The 25891-nt window shown below is 37.1% G+C and overlaps 1 long non-coding RNA gene across 1 annotated transcript; it reads left to right on the top strand.

Moving 5' to 3' along the window:
• Positions 1–6539: 6539 nt before the first annotated feature.
• On the top strand, positions 6540–24935 carry LOC119244294 (uncharacterized). The gene is made up of 5 exons (XR_005124935.2): positions 6540–6661; positions 7790–7910; positions 12484–12578; positions 16457–16606; positions 24127–24935. It is a non-coding gene; the product is annotated as an uncharacterized LOC119244294 (long non-coding RNA).
• The last annotated feature ends 956 nt before the right edge of the window (positions 24936–25891 follow it).

Raw genomic sequence — 25891 nt, 5'->3', positions numbered from 1 at the left:
GGCGGCAGGGGAGGTCTGCGCGCCATGTGGTGTATTGAACCGGCGCTGCAGAGGCCGCGGGCAGCTTCGCAACCCAGCGCTCAACCGCTGCGCCACCGGGGAGGCCCCGATTGGATAACAGTTCTTTTTCAGCTTTGTGTTTTGAAATTATTTTCTCCTAGTCTATGGCTTGACTTTATATACTCTTGACATGACTTTATATACTCTTGACATGGAGAAAAAAATTGTAATGCTAATAAAGTTCAATTTATTAAAAATTTTAATGAATCAATTTGCAGTTTATTGATTCATGTATTTTGGAGCTTTTTTAGTAAGTCTTAATATTTAGGATTTTGATGTATTCTTGATGAATTGTCTGCCTGAAGAACTTTCTTTCTTATTTTTTGCATGCAAGTTGTCTGGCAATGAATTCTCTGAACTTCTGGAGGTCTTAAAAGTCTTTATTTAGCCTTCATTTTTAAAGGTCACCCTCCCCCCATAGAATTCTATGTTGACAGTTTTTTGTTGCCACATTTTAAATATTTGTCTCTACCATCTTTTTGCTTGTAATACTTTTAGCTAGAAATCTACTATCACACTTATCTTTGTTCCTTTGTGCAAATATGCATTTCCCTCCCTGCCTGTGGCTTTAAAGATTTTCTCCTTATCACTGCCTTTGAGCAATTTAATGACAATGTGCCTTTCTCTAGTTGCTTCATTTTTATTTATTGAGTTTTATTGTTCTCCTTGAATCTGTAAGCTATGATATTAAGTTTGAAAATTTTTCAGACATTTCTTTAAACACATTTCTCTATTCTCACCCTATCCTCTTGGAACTCCTAAATAGAGGTTGTACCGTAGTTCGGTGATGTGCTTCTTATTTTTTCACTGTTTTATTTTGGGTAGTTTCAATTTCTTTGTGTTTAAGTTCACTAATATTTTCTTCAACAAGTGTACTCTGCCATTACTCCCATCCAAGGTATTTTTCATTTCAAAAGTTACAGTTTTCATTATAAAAGTTTATTCTGAGCTTTATTTTATATCTTCCATATGTTTTATCCATATGGAATATAGTTTTAATAATGTTTAATGTCTTTGCTAATTTTAATATAGGTCAATTGCTGGTTTTCATTTTGTATATAATTTATTTATATATATATTTCACATAATTCTTCATTTTTTGTACAATGTTTACTTTCTCCTTTCATGTGTAGTCCCCATAGAATTCCCATCACCAGTTCACCCATGCACCATCACCATAGTCCCTTGTGCTCTTTCCTCTCCTGTTTTGATTCCTCTCTCTCCCCCTCCCCTGCAGAATGTGTTTGATTTATAGTTGCTTGTTTATTTTTTTATTTTTGTTATTCATGTTTTCCCTGATCCCTTATTTGTTTCCCCTGTATTCTTCCTATAAGTTTTCATTTATTGATTTGTTCTCCATAGGGGCAATTGTTTTCTGTTTCTGATAATTTTTAATTGTGTGCCAGACATTGTGAATTTTATCGTGTTGGATAGTGCATGTTTTAAAATCCTATGCTCTGTGATGTAGTTAAGTAACTTGGAAGATGTTTGGTGCTTTGATGTACTGCTTGTAAGATTTTGTAGGTGGGGCCAGACTGTATTTGGTCTTGGCCTAATTATTTCTCACTCTGGAGTTAAAACCATTCTCAGTACTTTATCTAATGCTTGACGAGTCATATTTTTTTCCCACTCTAGCTAGTGACAACAGATGCTATTTCCAGTCTGTGTGAGGGCTGGCAGCATGCTTCTATTCTTTTCAGATGCTATTCTCTCCAGCCATGGCACAAGGATCAGTGCTGAATTGAACACAGGAGAGGGATTGTCTTCAAATTTCCAGAATTTTCTTTCCTCTCCCAGTCTGCCAACACTAGCTTTCTTGGTCTCTGTGGTTCTCAGCTTCATCTTCTCAGCTCAGATCTCCCATTTTCTGAGTAACCCAACTGTGCTGTGGTTAGGAGTTCTAAGGCAGTCAGCTAGACATCAGCCTTCCTTGATAATTTTCCTGTCTCTTTCTTATCTTTTGTTACCTGATATCATGTACTGAAAATCTTTCTTTGATATATTTTGTGTTTTGTGTTTTTTTTTTTTTATTGTTTTAACCAAGAAGTTTTAGCCTTGCTATTCTATCTTGGTTGTAAGTAAAAGGCCTACAGGCAATGTTCTAATTGCTTTACCTCCTTTTTTTTATGATTACAATTTATGAAATAGGAGTAGTTATTCTAACCATCTTTTTAGCAAAGATGCCCAGATATGTTAAGTAGTTTCCCCTTGATGCACAGCTAATAAGTAGCAGAATTTGTATTTGTTCTGTGACATATAATTTTAGGTCTTCATAGCAATATTTATGACCATATTAGAGATGCTTATAGATTGACTTCAGTAAGTGCATTTTATAATTGCCATAATCATTGTTTATAAAATATTTTAATGTTATTACAAAAATTTGGGATTAAATAATTTCTTTTTTTGCAAACTTTCTACCAATGTGCTAAAACAGATATTCCCTTGATACTTTTAATAGCACTTTAATGAAAAGCCTTTAGATACTCAGGCCATTACCACTTCCTAATGGGTGGTTATATGAAGTTTGACACTTGATGATCCTCAAGTTCCCAACAGATATTTTAGTCAATAAATTATATTTGGGTGAATGTGGGAAGAAATTATCTGAAAACCCAGCTTAAAATACAACAACCTCCTGTATTGCATATTGGAGAGTGAAAACAGTCACATTTGTCTTTGGTAGATGGAATAATTTAAATAAAATCAGAACAAGAGGCGTGAATCCTGTGGAGAGTGTTTCCAGCAATGACATGAGCCAATGTGAAGCTGGCATTAGTTGCTGGAATCAGTCTATGTGGTGGGAACCCAGGACAGTAATTTCTGGGCCACTCAGGCAGGTCTTGACAACACAGGTCTTTGTTCTAATGGCAATGCTTGTCTATGGAAGCCAAGGGACATCTTCTAATCTATGGTCTTTCTAACTCAACAAAACATGGTATGTGCAGTCATAGGTGAAGTTCAAGGTGTGTTTCACTACACCTCATTTACTCTCAACCACAGTCTAAAGGAGGTAATAATATCTCCATTTAGGAGAGATTAAGTGATTTGCAACTGGTGGACTTTGAGTTTGCATTTATATCTATCCATTTTCTTCCTATCAATGATGCCTCTTATAATACCACTTTTATTTAACTATATCATTTTGGAAAAGAAACTTCCACATAAAAAGAGCAAGCTTCTTTTCATCAACCTAGAAATGTTGAATTTCAAAACTTAGAATTCAGAATGTGATCTCTAAATGTTATTTCCTAATAAAAGAGACCAGAGTTTCTTAGAGGATTAACCAATTCCAGGTCTGAGACAGAAAATGTACAAAACAATATCAGACGATATTGCCATTTGAGAACCTAAGGACACTCTCAAAGCTTACTGTGATTGTGTCAAAAGGACTCGGGAGCCGATATGAAGAAGCTACAGATGTAATGATTTGTGGGTTATTTAGGATAATAACTATGACATATTGAAACACATGAAATACAGCCAAGGGATGCTTCCTGATGCCCTGAGTATAGGTGGAAAGTTCTATCTGTCTGCTTAGCAAATTGAACTATTTCCATAGTATCTTTTGTACTCGCATCCCCAAATTAATTAAAAGAACTCTGAAGGTGGGCCTCCCTGGTGGCGCAGCGGTTGAGCGCTGGGTTGAGAGGCTGCCTGCGGCCTCCGCGGTGCAGTTCGATCCCCGGCTGCTCCCCGGCCACCAGAGGAGGGTCCCACATGGCGCGCAGACCTCTCCTGCCGCCCGCTGCTCCCCTCAGCAGTGTACTTCGGTCCTTCTGCCTGCTCTGTTCCCCGCTCTGGCTCTGGTGAATTCTCTCACCCTCCTGCGTTTCTGACTATACCCAGTGCATGTACAAACAAACAAACAAACAAACAAACAAATAAATAAATAAATACATGCCTCTTAAAAAAAAAAAAACATTCAAAAAAAAAAAAGAACTCTGAAGGTGGGGAATATATCTTCTTATTATCACTGGTTCCTGTGTGGTTACATGAAAAAAAATAGTGGGGCCTCCCCTGGTGGCGCAGCAGCTGAGTGCTGGACTGCACAGCTGCCCACAGCCTCTGCAGCGCCAGTTCAATCCCTGGCCACCGGGTGAGGGTCCCACATGGCGTGCAGGCCTCTCCTGCCGCGCTCGCTGATCCCCTCAGCAGTGTTTTTCATCAGTCTGCCTGTTCTGTTCCCCGCTCTGACTCTGGAATTCTCTCACCTTCCCGCACTTCTGACTGTACTCAGTGCTTGTATAAATAAATAAATAAATCTTTAAAAAAATAGTGGAATAATCAATAAATGGATGAATAAAATTATTATTTACTTATGGTTATTCCAAAAGGAAAGGGTTGAGGGTCTCTTACTCTTTTTCAAGGTCAGGTAAGCATTGTACAGTTTACAAAAGGAATACTCCTCTCTCTGAAGAATAATTTACATATGAACATATAAAATACAAACACAAGTTTTCCACTACAATTATAGGAGATTCAGAATTCTCTATAATCTGTCTGTATCAAAAACCTCTTTTCAGAAAATATAATTTAGTGTATGGCAGGATCCTTCTAATCTATTCAAACTAATGCATTTTTTTTTAAAAATTGAAGAAAGAGAATATTTGGACTGACTCATTTATGGTATTATTTTAAGGCACAGCATAATATGTTATACTTTACCTTATGTAGTCCATAACATTTATCATATTTTGAAGGGAGGCTTAAACTGAATTAAGTAGTATTTTTTTGTTATAAGAGTAACTGTAAGCCTAAAATTAAAAAAAAATATATGATTGTCCATTAAGATTTAGCAAGTATAATGATCACATCTTTGTACATTTGTCATCAACTTTTCAATGCACACTTTTAAAAAAGATATGGTATGATCCAATGAGAAAAAATATATCCATTCAGTCAAAATATACCCCCTTCTATTTTTTCCACTAGATCTCGTTCAGTTTTTTGTTTGTTTGTTTGTTTGTTTATATGTGTTATTGTTTTTTGGCATTCTGTGGACTGTTGCTTAATTTCAATCTTGAAATTTTAGCTGTGTCTGACAGCTCAGTCTTTCCAAGTTCAAAACTGACAGCTCAGTCTTTTCAAGTTCAGCCAGGTTTGTGCTTATAGAACTTTATCTTGTTGCTGTTAACTGCTATGGAAGTGAGAGCAGAAAGTGCATTTTTATTTACATCCTAAAGACTCCCAGTAAGATGATTATATAAAGCCAGATGACCCTTTGGGTGTCTACACAACTCCCAGCAGCTGGTGTTCCATGGGTTGACATTTAATTTATATCAAAAGCACATCAAAAATACAATGACATTTTCTTGAGTAAATTCTTATCTTATTGATAATTGTAAGTGTGATGTGTCTTGAAGCCCTGACCTTATGTCCTTGTCTATTGAAAAGATAACTGAGGTTTTCAATATGGTTTTAGTAAAGAAAATTATACTAGAATATTATAGAAAACAACTAAAATCATATTAAATAGAACATTGCAACTTTTCCCTGTTAAAGTTGGGGAGTGAATCTTATTCCAAACAAGGGAAGTGGCGTTTCCATAACTCTGATTTATTATGTAACAGTAGACCTTTTGTTTGTTTCTCTGTTATAGTGTCAACTTAAATTCCCAGGAAGTTAATATCCAACGCAATTCCCAGGAAGATATATACTGAAGACTTCCAATGTGTTAAAAGATAAGACCTAGAAGTGAGATGTGACAGGATAATGGCCTTCTGTTACTCTTTTTTTAATTTGGGAAAGGGACTATTAAATTAGTAAAGCATACAATCAATTTCTTTTTTTTTTTAAGATTTATTTATTTATTTATACAAGCACTGGGTACAGTCAGAAGCACGAGAGGGTGAGAGAATTTACCAGAGCCAGAGCGGTGAACAGAACAGGCAGACTGACAAAGCACACTGCATGCTATGGGAGGCCCTTGCTGGCTGCCTGGGATCGAACCGGCGCAGCAGAACATTCATCAGCAGGGGAGGCCCGCATGCAATCAATTTCTAAGATTGTTTATGTTATTAGTTATAAAGACAAAAGCCTATGTGAAATATTTAAGCAGTTAATTTCTTTAATTCACTACTTTTTTCCCCTTGTATAACATGGGTCAGATTCTCAAAAGTATTTGAACTGGCAGATATATATTTGGTTAAACTGATGATATCCACAAGTTGATTTTAGCCCACAGTGTGCAGATCTTATTACCTCATCAAACACAGTGACACAACTGTCTTTCATCATTTGAACGTTGTTCTTTGACAACCAGCAAAACAGTTGTCAGCCAGAAAGCAATAAGCAGTTTTTCTGACAACAACAGGCAAAAGGAGAATGTTCTATTGTTTTATTGACTGTTGTAAATCAGGAACATTCCTGTGTCATAAGTTAGATATACAAAAAACACAATGATGCACGTGCTGACCTCCCAAAGGATGGTCTTTCATCACAGCATTCTGGAACACAGCCCTAAGCAACACAGTGACCTCACACTTGCATTTCTTTGGAATAGAACATTTCATTGGTAAACATGACAATGATAAGTTTTTTAGGATCTGTGAAGACTCTGAAGTTTTGAAAAAGGAAAGGGAACAAATACAAACAACAGGTTAGAAGCTAAATGTTTTTGTTGATTTCTTTCTCCTTTCCCAGTGTGGAAACTGGCCTTATACTATTGTTCCTCTCCTCCTTTGGTTCATATATTTATCACTGTGAGGCTGGGACAGGGACAGTAAGTGGCTTATACTCCTTATGCCTCCTTTTCCTCTTCTCATTCTTGCGTTCATGAAGTCTACATTTATGTCTCTTCATGAGGTGGATTTGACTTCAGTTTGTGCATCTCATTCTTTTTAATGAAAAGCATAAATATATGCATTAAATATTTTCATAAGTTTTCTGTTGAAATACAGATGAGGTTCATTCTCTGAATGCTGAAATGATAATATTAAGTTCATGTGTTATTTCCCAATTTAGTGTTTGATATGATTTGTATCATAATACCTACTTTAGGTACCTCGAACAAGCTTCCTTCGGTTTTGGGGTTTTTTGGTTTGTTTCTTGTTTTTGGTATATGAGGTGGGTTTTCAGCTCCTGTATGTCTCACCAATCTCACTGGACCCAGGAATTTACTTTTCTTTCTTTCTTCCCACCTTCTATTCTTATCTTCAGACTCTTAAAGACAAATTCTGAATGTGATTAATGAGGCAGAGATTAGGAACATAAAGTTCAAGCACCAAATTGTTTAAGAGAGCTGTTTTCTGCCTATTACTTTATGCAGACATATGCTCACTGGAAGAGTGTATGTTATTGTTGACTTGCAGAATACAGCCCCAGAGGGTGCTTATTATAGAGGCAGGCAGAGGAGATGTTCTTTAAGTAATTACTTTTCATTTTTCAGAATATTCTTCTTTTTTCCTTTATAGGGAGGGGGTTTATATAAATATCAATTTCAGCAATCTTCCTAAGCCTGGAGTCTCACTGCTAGGTTGAAATACATAATTGCATTTGTGAATTCTTACTGAAGCTCAAAGTGAGAATGTTCTCACTGTGTGCTTATCATAAGATGTATTTGAATAGGGAATCTAGAACACGTAGGTTTTACATACATATTTTGTCTCTCAGTGGGGACATGTCACCACGTCCCTACCCTCAACAAATTCTTATAACTCTCCAGAGAGAGAGTTTAGGTTTATTTCTTCCTGTGAAGAACTCTTCTAAGAATTTCCTTTCTTCACAGAAGGAAAATGTGAAAGCAAGCTGTTTTTCCAGGGGGTCGCTCAGCAAAACCAGCTGCTTTATGACAGAGCATATTCTGCCCCTCTAAGGGACACACAAAAGTGGGAGAGCCTGCCTACCAGGTAAGGCCAAGCAAGCAAGCAGGATTTCTTTCTGAACAAATGACCTTTGTGACTATGGTGCTAGAAGGTAGAGAGGATCATGGTTCCTTCTGCTAGATTTCCATAGTTTCATTGGGTTCAAGTCACTGCTTAGATTATTTATTTAGCTCCAATATAAACAGAATTTTTATAATATGTTCTTGGATTTAAGATCTCCAAATTTGAAAGTAACAGGATGTTATTTAAAATTTTTCTTTGGTTCTAGACCATCACTTGCTTCATTTTGAGCTGCTGTCTTGTCAGAAGCTGAGTGAAGTTGGCCTCTTCAGGGAGCTGAGAGAACTGCCCTGGTAACAGAATTCAGAGGACCTTCAGTTGTAGGCTGGCATCTCTGTAAATAGCGCTCAGCTCTTCATAACTGCTCTGCCATGCCATGGCAACATTTTCATGGGAGGGGAAGTAACATTCTCTCCATTTTTATTTTTTTTTTGTTGTTGTTCAGCATTATGATTATATTAGTTTCACTTTTACCTTGCAAAAAGAACCTTTTTGTTTTCCTTCATTGAATATGTTACAGTTGGAAAGAAAGTGATTTCTCATGGCGTAAACTTTCCTTTGAGAGGGGGACTATAGAAATTTTCAACTACTTATTTGCTTAGGCAACTTTGCATCTCTTCTTTTCTCTTCTATCTGCCATAGTAAATGCTGACAGACTGCAGGGGGAAAACCCATAAAGCCTTTAACATTAAAATTCTGAGGTTTTTTCCTACACTTAAAAATTATAGGATTGTTATTCTTCATGGGTTGATCGCCAAATAGTTCTTAAAATTGTAACATTCACTTCCTGTTTTCAAGAGTTATCTAAAATCAACTACTCAAATATAGACTAGTTCCAAAACATGGTGCTTAAATTAGACTGCGTGGGGGCATGGGACAGTTCTGTCCCAGGGCAGGTGTCCTGCCTACCACCCTGACTATTGTGGGGCCTACAGACACAAAGAGCAGGCCAGAGACCTGGGGCCTTGGCCGCACCTTGACTTTGTGTCACTCTGAAATCTGAAGGCCACCTCTACCCAGTGAGGTCTGAGGTTTTTCTGGTAGGTGGTGATTGTCCTACTTCTTTTACAGTATTGTGTTGTCTAATGTACTGTATTATGTTATCTTATGTGCAGTATTATGTACTGACAATGACAGATATTTGGGGCCTCCCTAGTGGCACAAGTGATTAAGATGCAACCTATGAAGCTATCCACAGCCACTGCAACATGCATGAGTCCGATCCCTGGCCAGGGAGGTGACCCACATGGCGCAGTGGACCTCTCCTGGCTCGCTCACTGCTCCCCTCAGCAGTGTGTTCTGGTCAGTCTTCCTGTTCTGTTCCCCACTCTATCTCTGGTGAATTCTCTCACCCCCCGCATCTCTGCCCTGTACCCCAGTTCTTGTGTGCATAAATAAATAAATATTTTTTAAAATGATGGATATTTGAGGGAGGAAGAAAGAAGCAACAATTGAGGGTGGGTCCTTGTGCCACAGCTCCATGAGCAATAATAAGTAAATGAAATTATGTATAAATTTCTCTAAATAGACAAACCTGAAATACCAGTCCATTACTTTCCTTTATCCAACACTAAAAACATGAATGTGACATTGATATTAACAGTAGGATCATTACTGGAGGCAGTTTCCTTTCCCTTGATCACAAAGCTATGGCCATGGTGCCTGCCAGCATGTCAGCACACAGATATCACCAATGAGTGACCAGCATTTACAGTCTTGGGGCAGATGGAAATTCATCTGTGGTAGGCGCTTTGTCTACCTCTTTTTGGCTGATCCCCAAAGCTTTCCTGCTCTACTTCAAATACAAAGTGTACCCAAAGTGTCCTGGAACAAGTGCTGTTCCAGAAGAATGTGCATGCATGGGCTCTCCACACAAGATGTCATCTTTGCCATCATGAGAGTTGGGGTCTCAGATGGCCGAAGTACTTCCTATGCTTCTGTATTTTTAGAATGACAGCATATTTACCCAGTCATTTTACTTTGCTAGACTGCATGCCATCTGTTGGGATACCTTACTCTGGAAGAATGTTTGTTGCATAAATTAATTAATCTGTCTCTGTATATGTTCTACATGACTATGTGTTGTCATGATGAGCCATCAACCTTGGGGTTTTCATCTGACATTGATAGATGAGGTTTAGCTGAAGAATGTTTGCTGTGGTCATGCTGCATGGTCCATCATGGCCCTGCTACTGTGGCTAGGCCTGATCATCTCCCAGTACTGCCCCTTGAGAACTGAGGGGCCTTATATGTCAGTTCATGGTGTAACCTTTGTTTTATTTCATGACCTCAGCATTGACAATGAAATTACGGTGTGTAAATCTTTGCTTCACACTTGTGATTCATTTCTGTTTGAAAGCCTTAGGCTATGAAACCACCACCAATAAACTTACAGCTATATTCTGAGAAGTGGGCACCAAAGCTGGCCACAATTTTTTGATTAATATACACTCTATTTTGGTAGCAGTGGCATGCGTTCCATCCTGCAGGGACAGAATCTCTGTGACCTGAGTCACAGTGTGGAGGGTCCTTCCACTGTCTACTGCAAAGAAGGACACATTTCTTTCTGTCTCCTCACTGGAGGCCATGCATGTACACTCTGTCTCAGAACAACGATTCAGCATGTCTTTGTGCCAGGCGGACAATTACTGTGAGGTTTGCATAGAAGAATAAGGAAATCCTTGTCATTCCACATCACTATTAAGTGCTCAATTTCCCTGGAAACCTACTTATGTTGGACCAGATAAGCTGTCAGCACTTTGAGTGGCCTTTCACTGGTGTGTGCTGTTTCTTTCCCTATTTACTTAAAACCTGACTAATGGTCAGATTCTGTCAGACCCAGTTGGTTCACGGGTTGTCTCCAACCCACCAGTGTGTTCTCTGTCAGGTATTTCTTTGAAAGAAATAATTATAAGAAATTCTAAAGGTGGTAAAGATTGACTAACTCCAATAGTCAGAATAAGGAAGGCTGTGTGGCTCAAGACACTTAGGGTAAAGCACAGTGGGAGAGGCTTCATTGCTTGGCCCCTAGGGCAGGCTTTCTTCTAACAGATAGTGATGGAGAGCAATTAGAGTCTGAAAGTATAAGCAAGCCAATCTGTTGTGTTTATACAGAGAGTTTCCCCCGAAGTGAGGCAGAAGCAGAGACACAAGTAATGAGCACATGTGTTTGGAAAGAGTATAATGTACTTATAAATATTATAGTGGCGTCGCTATAGTTAAAGGTCTGGCAGCATTTCCATTATAAACTCTCATTGTCAGGGGTTTAAAACTCTGCTGTAAAAATTCCAGGCTGCAACTTGGCATCCCAGGGTATGCCTGGGAACAAAGCTTTCATCCTTGATCTCATGCAGGTTTCTCCTGGTGTTACCATGCAACCCCTTGCATGGTAACATGCCTTGCCCCCTCTATCCTGTTTGCATCTTTAAGGGGGAAAGTGGCTGGTCTAAGAACCCAAACACAGTGCAAAGTCTCTTGGTTATTGAAAAGTGACGTCTGAGTAGAAGCACCCACATAATTTTATTGACTTCTTAATTGGGAGTGAAGTTTGGTTTTAGCTGTTGTGTTTCCTGTAATCACCAAGATATCACTAGACAAGCAAACAAGTTTAGGGAAATGCAGTTAACATCAAAATACTAAGATCTGGAGAATTTGAAAAGGACATTACATTATCTGGCACATATATATGTTATATACATATATAACTGTTTTTTTGCACATATATATGCTATATGTATGGGGGGTGTGTGTATGATTTTGTTTCTAACTTTCTTACATGTTTTAATACTCCAAGGTATGGATAGATCAGGAAGTTTTATTGCTAGGTAAAGTTTTAGAATTTATATGTGTTAGGAGTGATAATTTCTCTTTCTTGGTAGGATTATATCTACTAGGAGGGAATACCTGTCACTTTCAAATAGAACTGACTGATTTTGGGGCTGGATAAATGGCATACTTTTCATGGAAAAGCAAGGAGGGTAAAAAGAGGATGGAATGGCCATACCCATGTTTGGCCAGAGTAAGACTCAAATCCTCAGTGTCATCTTATTAGTTTCAATAATTCCTGCTTCTACTATATAATTTATCTATGCTTTACTTTTAAGAAACTTCATCTACGCATTTGTGATGAAGTAAAACTTTACTAGGAACATGGAACTTATTTATCCTGAATTCTTGCAAAGTTCCCAAGGGGCACATCACCAGCTTGGGACACCTCTTAGTGTGCATGGCTCCAGAGCTGTTCCTCTTCATGTAAGTCTACAGCTCTGGAGCACTACAAGGAAGACTGGTCCCAGTCACCCCCTAAATATGTTGCAACACCCACACCTTTGTCCTTAGAAGTGGTTCTGGGACAGCTAGGTGATGGTTCCCCTATCTGTCCCAGCATGTATACATGTCCTAGAGGTAACTACCTAGCTGTCTCTGCACCTAACACAGTTACTCGTAGGTACTCAACCACATCTTGAGAGTCATGTATGTACTTGAGTTAAATTTATTGGTGTTTGTAATATTGCAACATATATTTTTTTATTGGCAGTGATTCTGTCCCCCTTAATCCTTAGTAGTCACCATCACTCACAAGATATAGTATGTATTTGCCCTGAAGTGAAGAAAGAAACTTTCCTGCAGAAGGTATGTGAAAAACTGGGTCTGTTGTCAATATTGGGGGAAAGAGTCTAACAGCCTGGGTTCAGGTGTTCTTGCGCCTAGGAGTCCTCAGTCCTGTGCCCTCAGAATTTAGCTACCATCCTGAAACACAAGGGATCTGGGCTGTATTGGGTAGATACTACCTGATAAACTTGTAAGGAGAACTGGCTGTAGACCATGCATTTTTATCCTTTCCTTTCTTTTACTCCAATCTTGCTTACTTGAGCCCAGACCTAGGAAAGGTAAAGACTTGTTTGGCCCAATTGCATCTCTAGAAAGAAATAGTTCATACCCTGCTACACAAAATTTATTTATTTATTTATTTTTAAAAGATTTTATTTATTTATACAAGAACTGGGGTACAGGTCAGAGGCGCGGGAGGGTGAGAGAATTCACCAGCAACAGAGCAGGGAGCAGAACAGGCAGACGGACGGAAGACACTGCTGAAGGGAGAAGCAGGAGAGGCAGGAAAGGTCTGCCACGCCATGTGGGTTTCTCCCTGGCCAGGCTGGGAATCAAACCGCCACTGCAGAGGCTGCAGACAGCTTCAAGCGCTGCGCTCAACCCGCTGTGCCACTGGGGAGGTCAGATATAAAATTTAAATTGCCTCTTTGAATCCCAGCTGAGATTAAGGATTAAGTATTGCTAAAATATTCCGTTATACCATAAATATTTAATAATAGCTAATAGTAATTATTTATTTAACATGTTTTTTGACTCAAAAAAACCCATTATCATCTTATTTTTCACATGAGAATAGTGAGTTTTTTTTTCTAGTAGGAACTGTTTAATCTCCCCCTAGAATGGTGACTGGCATGCAGTAGGAGCTCAATAAGCTTCATTACACAAAGAATGCAATTTTTAACCACTTTTGATCCTGACATACTGTAAAAGAAGAAATTTTGCATTTCCTTCCTGACTGTCTGAAGATCTTACCTCCATGTAAATAACAGAGTAGCTATTTAGACCAGGAAGTTCATAACCAACAGCCTATTTCAGAGGAAATGAGTGGCCACTGATGCCCTTCACCTAAGACAGAAATTCAGGAAAAGCTAGCTGAAATGCATAAGACCATTCCAGATGTTATCTTTGTATTTGAGTTCAGAACCCATTTTGGTGTTGGCAAGACAACTAGCTATGGCATCATGTATAATTCCTTGGATTACTCAAAGGAAAATGAACCCAAATATAGACTTGCAAGACATGGCCTGTATGAGAAGAAAAGACCTCAAGAAAACAGTGAAAGGAATGCAAGAACAGAAAGAAAAAATTCAGGGGGGCTGTATAGGCTGTAGTTTATCCTAGCTACAGGAAGGAGTAAAGACTGCAGTGACTTTATCTGTGGTGATTGTGCAGATTTTTCCTAAGAGGGTGAATAAATTAATACCTTTAATGTGGAAATAAAAGATTGAATTTTTCCCAAGTCAAATAATATATTTCTCTTTTTCTGTAAACTTTAAAGTTTTCAAGTAGATACAGATTCCTGTATAGATCTTCACATTTTATGAATGATATGTAAAAACTGAAAAGACTATAAAATATAAAAGATTATAAAAGAAAATGTAAATATTGGAATTGGAAATGTGTTGAGGTAATTGGAATTGTTTTAACCTAAAAAAGAAAAGGTTAAGTTTGCTTTCAACTACGTAATGACAAAGTAATTTGTTTCTTAATAACATTAGAAGAAATAGAAGAACTGATCAAAACTTAAAATGGATGATTAAAAACTTGCTGTGGATTCTTCAACCCTAGAAATTAGAATCCATACTACATGCCATGGTCTGTCCTTATAGCAAGTCTTTTCTGAACTTTGTTTTAATACTAAAATTTCAAGGTAGATATAATTAAATATTTTTTTCCAAAAGAAAAATGAATTCTTACCTTAGGAGAACACAGAAGATCAAAACTACTTAGTAATTTAGAGATACAAACATTGTTACACTAGTAATAATAATGGAAATGTTCACTTTTCCTACAAAAATTATAGAAGTTGAGAAATGGCCAAGTACCTGTTGGCTGGGAAGGAAAGCTAATCTGCAGACTCACTTCCTTCCATTAGCATTGTTTTCTACAGAACTAGCACATAATGCTTCCCACAGTGCCATTCCTCAGCTTCTCAGGGCTGAAAAAAAGATGATGTACTCTTGTTGAAATCCTCCCCCAACCCCATCATCAAATGGCCAGTGGCTAGAAGGTGGCCCCTGGCAATAAACAAAGAAATAGGAAATGGTCTGTGATAAATATTCCTCTTCAATACCCTGTTCTGATGGCAGCACTGGTCAGGTTTAAAATGGAGAAATGCAAAAAACAAATGTATGTAAACTAAAATACTTAGAGCTTGTCTAGGAATGCCATGAAAAGAAATTCTTGTTTTCCCTACATTTTAAAAATTGATAACAAAATTAAAAACACAATACCTTAACATATGCAAAAATCATCCCAAATTTAAATATCCCATGAAATTTTCTTTTTAAAAAAACTTTCTTTACTGGTAAATATTAAGTTCTGAAGACCAAAAAAGCTCAATATTGGAGCAATATTACATAAACAAGCAGTGCCATTTGATAAATGACAGATATGGAAGGTTTAGAACAAGACACAGTGTCTTGTGTCAATATCAACATATCATTACATGGTTGCAATTGTAGGGTGTGTACTATTTGGAGTCTGTGTGAGGAATGAGATCTAAAATTATATAAAAATTAGTACAAGTGTAGAGTATCATGTCATTAAGCTTTGTCTATTCTCAGCTTTCTTTTATCATGTTGTTTAAGATCATTAAATTATTAATGTACACACTAGTCTGTGAAACCTTCCTCATAGTCATCACATTTTTGGACTTATGTTGAATACTATCAAGTGTTATGAAGCTTTTATCTATCTGATAAATTATCTTAGAGTGATTTTCTTCCATAAGGTTACTAATTTTCTGTATAATTTCATTTTTTCTAAGCCAAAACCTTTTTCCCTTCATAAATATATCTGAGATTTTAATATATATTAAATATGTATTTATATATTAAAAATAACTTCTTGAAGCTTGGGAACACAGGTATACAAGAAATGATATCTACTTGAAGTTGTGTTATCTACTTAGTGTTCTAGAATTTTGCACATATTAATGGTTAACTACCACTACATACACATTGAGAAAAGAAGTTAATATCTTGGTTATTAATATACATTGTAAAGAAAGCATATCTAGCATATCTTGACCTTTTTCAGAACAGTAGGATACATTTCCCAACTCTCAGTCTCCTATTTACATGTTTTATAGGTCTGTGTATAGCACAAGTGAAGAAATGAAAAACAGGTTAATTAACTCACATTCTAACTGGCTGACTACCTGGGGTTTAGCTGCTTCTCTGAAATTCTGATTGAACTGGTCCTATAATTTAATCTTCATAAAGCCTAATCTAAAATCTATAAAATTTATCAAAATTATTAAAAGTGGAAAAAATGTTGGATTCACATGTCCTTGATTTAAAGTTTTTAAGAAAAAACTATCAAATGTGGTGCCTTGGTGGTGGTTCAAGGGTTAAGACACAGCCTGTGAAACTGTCCACAGACTCTGCAGCACAAGTTTGATCCCCAGCCAGCCAGGGAGCTACCCACATGGAGTAGCAGACCTCTCCTGACCCGCCCGATGCTCGCCTTAGCAGTGTACTTTGGGGATCTGCCTGTTCTATTCCCCACTCTGTCTCTGGTGAATCCTCTTACACCCCACACTTCTGGCCTGTGCCCCAGCTCTTGTATGTATAAATAAATAAATCTTTTTAAAAAAAGACAAAGAAAGAAAACCTATTAAATGTGCTAGATACCCAGATAGAAGATCAGCCCACTGAGCCACTTTCCCTCTTCAGGTTCCATCTTCAGTAGGAGTTGAAGCAGCTGCCTCAGGACTTGCCATATGAGTGTGCTCCCATTTTCCCACCCCAAAGTACACTGGAATCTGGGCTCCCTCATGGCTGAGTTTGAAGATACAGATTTTCTTTCCATCATTCCCATTATGAGTAAGAATATTTCCTTTTCTTCTTTAATGTTTAGAAAGTATGTTCAAGTTAGACTTGTTTTTATCTTGAAAATGTTAATCTAGATCAAATAGAAGATTTGAGAATGGAAAAAGATTTATGATTGGGAGTGTGTGTTTGTTAATATATTGGAAGAGTTAGAAGTCTGTGTTATGAGGACTTGGGAGTAGGATATAAAGCAAAACACCAAATGAAAGAGAAAGAAGTAGATAAGAGTAAAAAAAGAAATTCTTAAAAAAATTAAAACCCAGAGTTAAACAAGGTAGCTGCTTACTAAAATAACATTTATGACATTTTATACTCTAAAATGTATTAATAATGTGAGATATTTTATTTCCAAGAAAGATAAGAATTTTGGATTTTTAAAAAATAGATCCTCTGATTCTTTAATATGTGTTTCTCATGTTGTAGGGATGCATATTTAGTATTACTTATATATTTCTAGACACATGGAAATGAAAAACAAAAACAAAAACATGTCCCAACATGTAGGAACCAGGGCACAATTTATGTGTAGAGACTACAAGGCTATGCAGAAGGAGAGTTGGAGAGATTCTTAATTTAAGGTTTTTAGTCTCCCAAATTAGAAGACCTTCTAGAAAAAACACAGCTTCAGTGCAAAACTTCATCATACATGCATCTGCATGTATCACAGAGTCAGAAAGTTACTATTGTCTTCATCACAAAATCTCTAGGCCTGAGTTGCCTGGGATGGATTGCATGGTTTCTAAAACCACCTGATTGTGCCAGGTAATAGGATAAATGTCATGCAAAATGTGATGCCCTTCCTTTTACTGAATCATCCACCCTAATTAGTATTATTGGATATTCAGTTTTTATTTGGGGTACATTTTTTCATGACTATTATTTAAGATATCTAAAAACTTAATTTTCTTCCATGCCCATTATCTTAATAGTTTTGATTATCTTTTATTTTTAGGCAGATTTTAAAATTTTGCTAGAAGATGGGCATTTCAATAATTTTAAGTGAGTTCGTATGAGCCCAAATTCCAGTCAGATCCAAAATTTTAAGAACTCATAAAAATCTGAAGAAACAGAAAGCTCCCTGTGGAGCTAGAGGAGACCTGGGAAGTTCCACATGCCAGGCCCCTTCTGGCCAGCAGTCCAAGCCCAGAGGGGGAGTGGGCACCCATGGCTGGGGCAGACTGGGCACGCAGGAAAGTGCATCTCCAACTTGCCATTTTAGAACAGGGACCATCCTTCAGTAAAGCCTGCTCGAAACCAGCAGAAGACTCCCCACAGAGCCAGAGTCACCTCCTTGCCATTCCCCTTCTAGCCAGCAGTCCTAGCCCAGAGGGGGAGCTGGCAGCCAAGGTTCGGGTAGATCGTGCATACAGGAAAGTGCCTCTGCGACTTGCCATTTTAGAACAGGGACCGTCATTCAATAAAGACTTGTTGAAACTGGCATAAGGCTCCCCTCGGAGCCAGAGGTAAGCTGAAGGCCCCCACAAGCCTGGTCCCCACTGGCAGGGAGTGGAACCCAGAGGGGGATCCAGCGATTTGGAGCTCTGAGTGTAATTCAGCAGCCCCACCTCCAGGGAAGTCTGTGGGACTACAAGACACGCCTTTGGAATTAAACAAACACAGAAGGATGAGATATTCTGAGACAGCCACCATTAACATACTCAAAGTACCACCACCTCACTGGACTTTTGGCATAACAGTATTTGACTCGTTTGGACCACCAGTTTCTGAAATCCCAGAAAGAGCACACCAAAAAGATGCCGGCCAGTACCAGCACACAGTGTTCGAACGCATAGTGCAAATTAGAAAACAGGCATCAGGGAGAAGAAAAACTACATGCAACCTAGAAACTCCTCAGGAAAAAGACACAACACTCAAAGAAAACCACCCACCAGATTGTAACAACAGTGACTTGGAAGAACTTCTGAGCCTTCCAGAAAGAGAATTTAAAATTGCCATGATTAAAAAACTGAAGGAAGTCAAAAATGATATGGGGAAAATAATCAACAATCATAAGAATAAGATTTGAGTCCCTAAAGAGGGAAGTAAAAGAAATGCAGAAGAACAAAAAATTAATGGAGGAGCTAAAGGACTCTGGGGAAAGCAGTGAAAGCAGAAAAGATGAAATGGAAGAATGAATAAGTACTCTTGAAGACACAGAAATAAAAAGAAACAAAATAGAAAAGGAAAGAGAAGTATGAAGGAAAAAAAAAAACTGAAGAAAGACTTCGGGAACTATCTGACTCCACGAGGAAAGGATATATAAGAGTTATAGGAATCCCAGAAGAAGAGGAGAGAGACGTAGGAACAGAGAAAATATTCAAGGAAATAATTGAAGAGAACTTCCCAAATGTTAAGGAGCTGAAAATAGACATACAAGAATCAAGAAGAACACCAAACATCCATGATGAAAGGAAAAATACAGCAACACATAATAGTAAAGCTCCCAAGAATCCAAGACAAGGAAAAAAATAATGAAGCTGACAAGAGGAAAGAAACAGAAAACATTCAAAGGAAAAACAATCAAACTGACATCAGACTTCTCTGAAGAAACACTAGAAGCAAGGAGAGAGTGGAGGGACATAGACAACAGACTCTAAGACAACAAATGCCAGCCAAGAATACTCTATCCTACAAAGCTTTCCTTCCTCTATAAAGAAAGAATAAGGACCTTCCCAGACAAACAGAAACTCTGGAATTTCATTACAACTAAACCCCACTCCAAAAAACACTACAAAGAGTCCTAAAGCCAGAACCAACAGAGGGATGAATAACAACGAAAGAAGGCCCCCCTAAAAAAGTTATTAAATAAATAAATAAAATCTTAGGAAAGACAAACACAATGGAAAATACAAATGCTAACATATCAATATTAACTCTAAATATAAATGGACTAAACTCTTCAATAAAAAGACACAGAGTCGCAGGCTGGATTAAGAAACAAAACCCAACCTTTGCTGTCTCCAGGAAACACATTTAACTACAAAAGATAAAAATAGACTCAAAGTTAAAGGACAGAAAACAATCCTACAAGCAAATGGACTGAAAAAGAAGGCAGGAACAGCTGTACTTACATCAGATAAAACAGATTTCAAACTCAAAAAGGTAAAAAGAGACCTCAATGGTCACTACATTATGATCAAGGGGACAATACTTCAAGAAGAAATAACACTCCTTAACATATACTCACCAAATGAAGGAGCACCAAAATAATCAGACAACTATTATCATCTCTGAAAACAGACATCACAGAAAACACATATGTAGTAGGGGACTTCAACACAGCACTATAAACAATGGATAGATCAATGAGGCAAAAAATAAGTGAGGACCTAAAGCTCTAAATAAGGATATAGAGCTCATGGGCTTAACAAACATCTATAGAACACTAAACCCAAAAAAATCTGAGTACACATTTTTCTCAAGCACACAAGGATCATTCTCCAGGATTGATCACATACTGGGATACAAGACAAACATCAACAGATACACCAAGATTGAAATCATACCAACCATCTTCTCTGAAAATGAAGGCATCAAACATCTGACAATGAAGGCATCAAACAGAAATAAACCATAAAAAGAAGGCAAGGAACTCTCCTACCTCATGGAGATTGACACCCACACTACTGGAAGACCACTGGACTAATGAGGAGATCAAAGAAGAAATTAAAATATACTTTGAGTTGAATGACAAGGAAGACACCAATATGCTAAACCTATGGGATGCAGCAAAATCAGTAATAAGAGGGAAATATATAGCAATAGAGGCTCACATCAATAAACAAGAAAGATCTCAAAGAAACAACCTAATCTCAAAGCTCAAAGAACTAGAAAAAGAAAAACAAAAAAAAACACCCAAAACCAGTAGAAGAAAAGAAATAATAAAAATTAAAGAAGAAATAAAATGAAATTGAAACTAAAAAAAAAAAAAATCCAAAAGATCAATTAAACCAAAAGCTGGTTCTTCGAAAAAATAAATAAAATAGACAAACCCCTAGCCAGGCTCACAAAAGAAAAAAAAGGAGAGAGCACAAATAAATAGGATCACAAATGAAAGAGGAGAAATCACAACAGGCACATCAGAAGTCAAAAGAATAATCAGAAACTACTATGAACAGTTATATGCAAACAAGCTCAACAATCTAGAAGAGATGGGCAAATTCCTACAACTACACAATCACTCAAAGCTAGATGAAAAAGAAATAGAACATCTAAACAGACCAATTACAAGCAGCGAAATTGAAATGGTGATCAGAAACCTCCCAAAAACAAAAGCCCAGGATCTGATGGATTTAAAAATAAATTCTACCAAACATTCAGAAATGAACTAGTGCCTATCCTTCACAAACCCTTTCAAAAAATTGAGAAGGAAGGGATAATACCAAATACATTCTATGAAGCCAACACTACACTAATACCAAAACTGAACAAGGACAATGCAAAAAAAGAAAACTACAGGCCAATTTCTCTAATGAACACGGATGCAAAAATCCTCAATGAAATTTTAGCTATCAGAATCCAAAAATGTATTCATAAGAAAATTCACCACGACCAAGTAGGATTTATTCCAGGGACACAATAATGGTTCAACATCTGAAAATCAATCAATGTTATCTAACACATCAACAAATAAGAAATATAAAAACCATATGATAATATCAATAGATGCTGAGAAAGCTTTTGACAAAGCACAATACTCATTTATGATAAAGGCCCTTGAAACTCTCAGGATGCAAGGAACATACCTCAACATCATAAATGCCATATATGACAAGCCCATAGCCAGTATCATTCTCAATGGCGAAAAGCTGAAAGCATTTCCATTAATATCTGGAACAAGATAAGGATGTCCACTCTCACCACTGCTTTTCAATATAATACTGGAAGTCCTATACAGAGCAATTAGACAAGAGAAAGACATACAAGGAATCCGATTAAGGAAGGAAGAAGTTAAACTAGCACTCTTTGCAGATGATATGATAATATACATAAAGAACCCCAAAAACACCACAGAAAAACTAATCAAACTAATCAATCAGTTTAGTAAAGTAGCAGGATACAAAATCAACACATAAAAATCAGTAGCCTTCCTATACACAAACAATAAATCTGAAGAAGAAGAAATCAAAAAAAGTCATCACTTTTATTATTGAAACAAACAAAAAAATCAAATACTTGGACCTATACAAAGAAAACTATAAAACACTGTTAAAAGAAATAGAAGAAGACACAAAGAAATGGAAAGTCATCCCTTGCTCATGGATTGGAAGAATTAACATTATTAAAATGGCCATCCTACCAAAAGCAATATACAGATTCAATGCTATTCCAATAAAAATTTCAATGTCATTCTTCAAAGAAATAGAACAATTATTGATGAAATTCATATGGAAGCACCACCACCCTGAAGAGCAAAGCTCTCCTGAAAAAAAAAAAAAAAAAAGAAGGGAATGGCGGCATCATACTCCCAGATTTCAAACTATACTACAAAGCCATAACCATGAAAAATGCATGGTATTGGAACAAGAACAGACACACAGACCAATGGAACCAACTAGAAAATCCAGAAATAAGCCCACAGATTTATGGTCAACTAATCGTCGACAAAGGAGCAAAGAATATGCACTGGAGCAAAGAAAGTTTGTTCAATAAATGGTGCTGGGAAAACTGGGTTGCTACATGCAAAAGAATGAAGCTTGACTACTACCTAACACCATGCACAAAAACCAACTCAAAATGAATTAAAGAACTAGACATAAGACCTGAAACCATAAAATACGTAGAAGAAAATATAGGTGAAACACTACATGACATGCACCTCAAAGACATCTTTACAGACACATTGCCCAAATCAGTGATGGTGAAGGCAAAGATAAACAGCTGGGACTACATCAAATTAAAGAGCTTCTGCATGGCCAAAGAGACAATAACCAAAACAAAGAGAGACCCCACTGACTCGGAGAACATTTTTGCACACAACACTAATGATAAAGGACTGATCACAAAGATCTACAAAGAGGTGACGAGACTCAACAAAAACAAAGATAATAATCCAGTCAAAAAATGGGCAGAAGAGCTAAAAGGAAACTTCTCTGAAGAGAAAATGCAAATGGCCAACAGGCAAATGAAAAAATGTTCCACATCACTTTTAATCAGGGAAATGCAAATCAAAACTACAGTGAGATACCATCTTATACCAGTGAGAATGCCACATTTAAAAAAAAAACTAGCAACAACAAATGTTGGCAAGGTTGTGGAGAAAAAGGAACTCTTCTGTACTGCTGGTGGGAGTGCAAACTGGTCCAGCCACTATGGAGAGCTGTGTGGAGATTTCTTGACCTACTAAACATAGAGCTTCCATAATATGATCCAGCAATTCCACTCCTAGGTATTTACCAAAAGGACACAGAAACAGTAATTCCAAAGGGCACCTGTACCCCTATGTTTATAGCATCACTATTTACAATAGCTAAGCTATGGAAACAACTCAAATGCCCAAAAATAGATGACTGGATCAAGAAGATGTGGTACATACACACAACGGAGTATTACTCAGCAATCAAAGAAGATAAACACATGCAATTTACAGCAACATGGACGGAGCTAGAAGGGATCATGCTCCAAGAAATAAGTCAGACAGAAAAAGAAAAATATCGGATGGTCTCACTCATAGCAGGAATTTAGAAAACCTAAATAAGGGACCAAGAAAAAGATTAACAAATACAAAGTAAAAATCAAAATCAACAAGCAACTATAAACCAGAGACACACTATGGAGTGGGGATAGGGGCAGGGAGTGGAAGGACTAGAGTTCAAATAAGGAGGGGGTGCAATTGTAAGGAGAATGTAACCATAATGAAAATGCATACATTGTGCAAAGGTGAAAAAGGATGTAAGAATATATAAAATAAAATATTTAAAAAAAAAATCTACAGAAACACTAAATTTCCATATGTAGAAGAAAACAATTTACTTTTTTTTGTGGCACTTCTAATGAACTTTTACAGGTATTTTTGCCTGAATTGTCTGTTAAGACTTCTATGAATATAGCATAGAAAGAAAAGGATAAAGTTAGGTTTAAATATCCTATTCAAAACATTGTCAGTATAAGAAATGTAACCTTAAGGCCAAAAATCAGCAATGAACTGAAATTTTCTGGTTGTGTAAATACATCCTTTTTTTTTTGGTAGTTTATTTATTTATTTATTTTATTTTTTTACATCATTGCTCATTTTTAAACAATATTTGCTCCCCCCCTCAGGTGTAGTCCCCATGGAATTTCCTTTTGGGCAGGAAGGTGATCGGTTTTGGTGCTAAGGGAACTCTGTTCCAACAAGGAAGGAAAGTGAGGCTGTGGGTAATACAGATTTGTTAACTAAGTTATAAATTCATTACAGGTCTCATAATTTGACATTTTCTATTACTGCTTGAAAAACTTTGCTGAGAACCAAACTTTAGGACCATTTTAGAGATGTCATTTGTCTATTTATTCAACAAATGGTGGTGTCTATTTAGGTCTCCAGGATCATCTTTGGCTGTTCTTTCAGAATTAATGGAATGCCAAGTCATTGGCAAGACTCAGTGCCAACTGTCATCACTGTAAGACTTCACATATGCTACAGAAGACTAGCCAGTTCATCACATCTATACTTGGAAGCTATTTCTTTTGGACTTTTCCTGATCCTTGATTCCTGCATTAATATTTCATTCTGTGAACTTCCATGATAACTTGTTCCTAAAACATGATGGTAGCTATAAGAACACAGTCCAGCTACAAGGAAAGTCCCTGATATGACTGTGCCAGCTTTGTGAAAATGTACAGCTCTTTGCTATAGCCTGGGTTAGTTGTTCCACGTGGTCATTCTTATGTATACATCAGCATCCATAGCAACACTTTTCTGCAAGTTGCTTACAAAAGTTTTGATAGCAGTGGATTGACATGCAATACAGGAGGTAATTACAATCATGAGTGCAAAAAGTTTCAAATATGTTGAAAATTGTTGAGGAAAAATGCGGTGTCCTCAGGGCAGATGGATGAATGCTATAAGGAAGTAATAGACATGAACTCTGTTAATGGGGCTGCCAGTGATCTGGTATTTGCCAGTAGGCATAGTAATTTTCCAAGCCCAAAGCATTAAAAAGTTGCAGGTGATATTTATGTAATGTCAGTGGGTCATATTTACTGACTCCTCTGAATGTACTGATTCCAAAAAGTTCAGAAGGAAACACCAGTTAAATGGAGTTCAGTGAATGCAGGAATGAAGCAACAATGTAGAGACACAGGGCTTCATTTCCAAGGTTCCAATGTCTGCTGGTGTTTTATTTTATCAAGTGTGTCCTGCTTACATTGTGCCGCATGACCTTCAGCAGGGACTCTATGGGCACTGTTTAGGAGTCTGTGTGATGGATAATTGTAATGAATTTAGAGTTCTCAAAGAACAAGTAGCTATGAAACTTCAAGGTATTGCAATAATCGCATGGTCTAATGTTAAATCAAAGATACAGCTGTTATTCCACATCTATTGTCAACGACTGTATGGGGGAAAAGACAGCTCCACTAACATATTTCTGGAGAGTGATAATATAGTGTATTTGGAGAAAACTCACTAATACAAATATTTTTTTCACTTGGGCTCAAATATTGTATTTCACATAATTACATTTTTTTGAGATCGATAATTAAATCCCATTGATTTCCTGTACTGATTAGCAATATAAAGTGAAAATGTGGGCCTCTCTAGTGGCACAAGGGGTTTAGGATAAGTACTATGAAGCAATCCTTAGCTACTGCAGCATGAGTTCTATCCCTGGCCAGGGAGATACTATCCTCATGGCACAGCAGACCTCTCCTGTCTCAACCTCTGCTCCCCTCAGCAGTGTATTTCAATCAGTCTGCCTGTTCTGCTCCCCGCTCTGTCACTGGTGAATCCTCTCACCCCCCATACTTCTGACCTGCACCCCAGTTCTTGTATGCATAAATAAATAAAACTTTAAAAAAAAGTTAAAATGAGTGGGTATTTTTTAGGCATAGTTGTATTACTGTGTACTTCTACCTCTTCATTCTTCCCTAAAGCCAAAATTCTTGAACATATATCACTCAAATTTTCAAAAAATGCAAATAAAGTGACCCTCAGAAAGAAGAAAATCACAGCATACAAAGTTTTCAGGGAAAAAATGCTTTGTTTTTCAGAATAATATAAATTGAGAAAAATGACCATACATGGGAAATATGAAAAAAAAAATATTTATGCAATGTTAACTACAACATTCTCACTATAAT

This window comes from Talpa occidentalis, unplaced genomic scaffold, assembly GCF_014898055.3.
Source record: "Talpa occidentalis isolate TD23 unplaced genomic scaffold, MPIMG_talOcc4v2.1, whole genome shotgun sequence".
NCBI lineage: Eukaryota > Metazoa > Chordata > Mammalia > Eulipotyphla > Talpidae > Talpa > Talpa occidentalis.
Note: the sequence above shows the minus strand (reverse complement) of the source record. Positions and strands in the feature narration are given on the sequence as shown.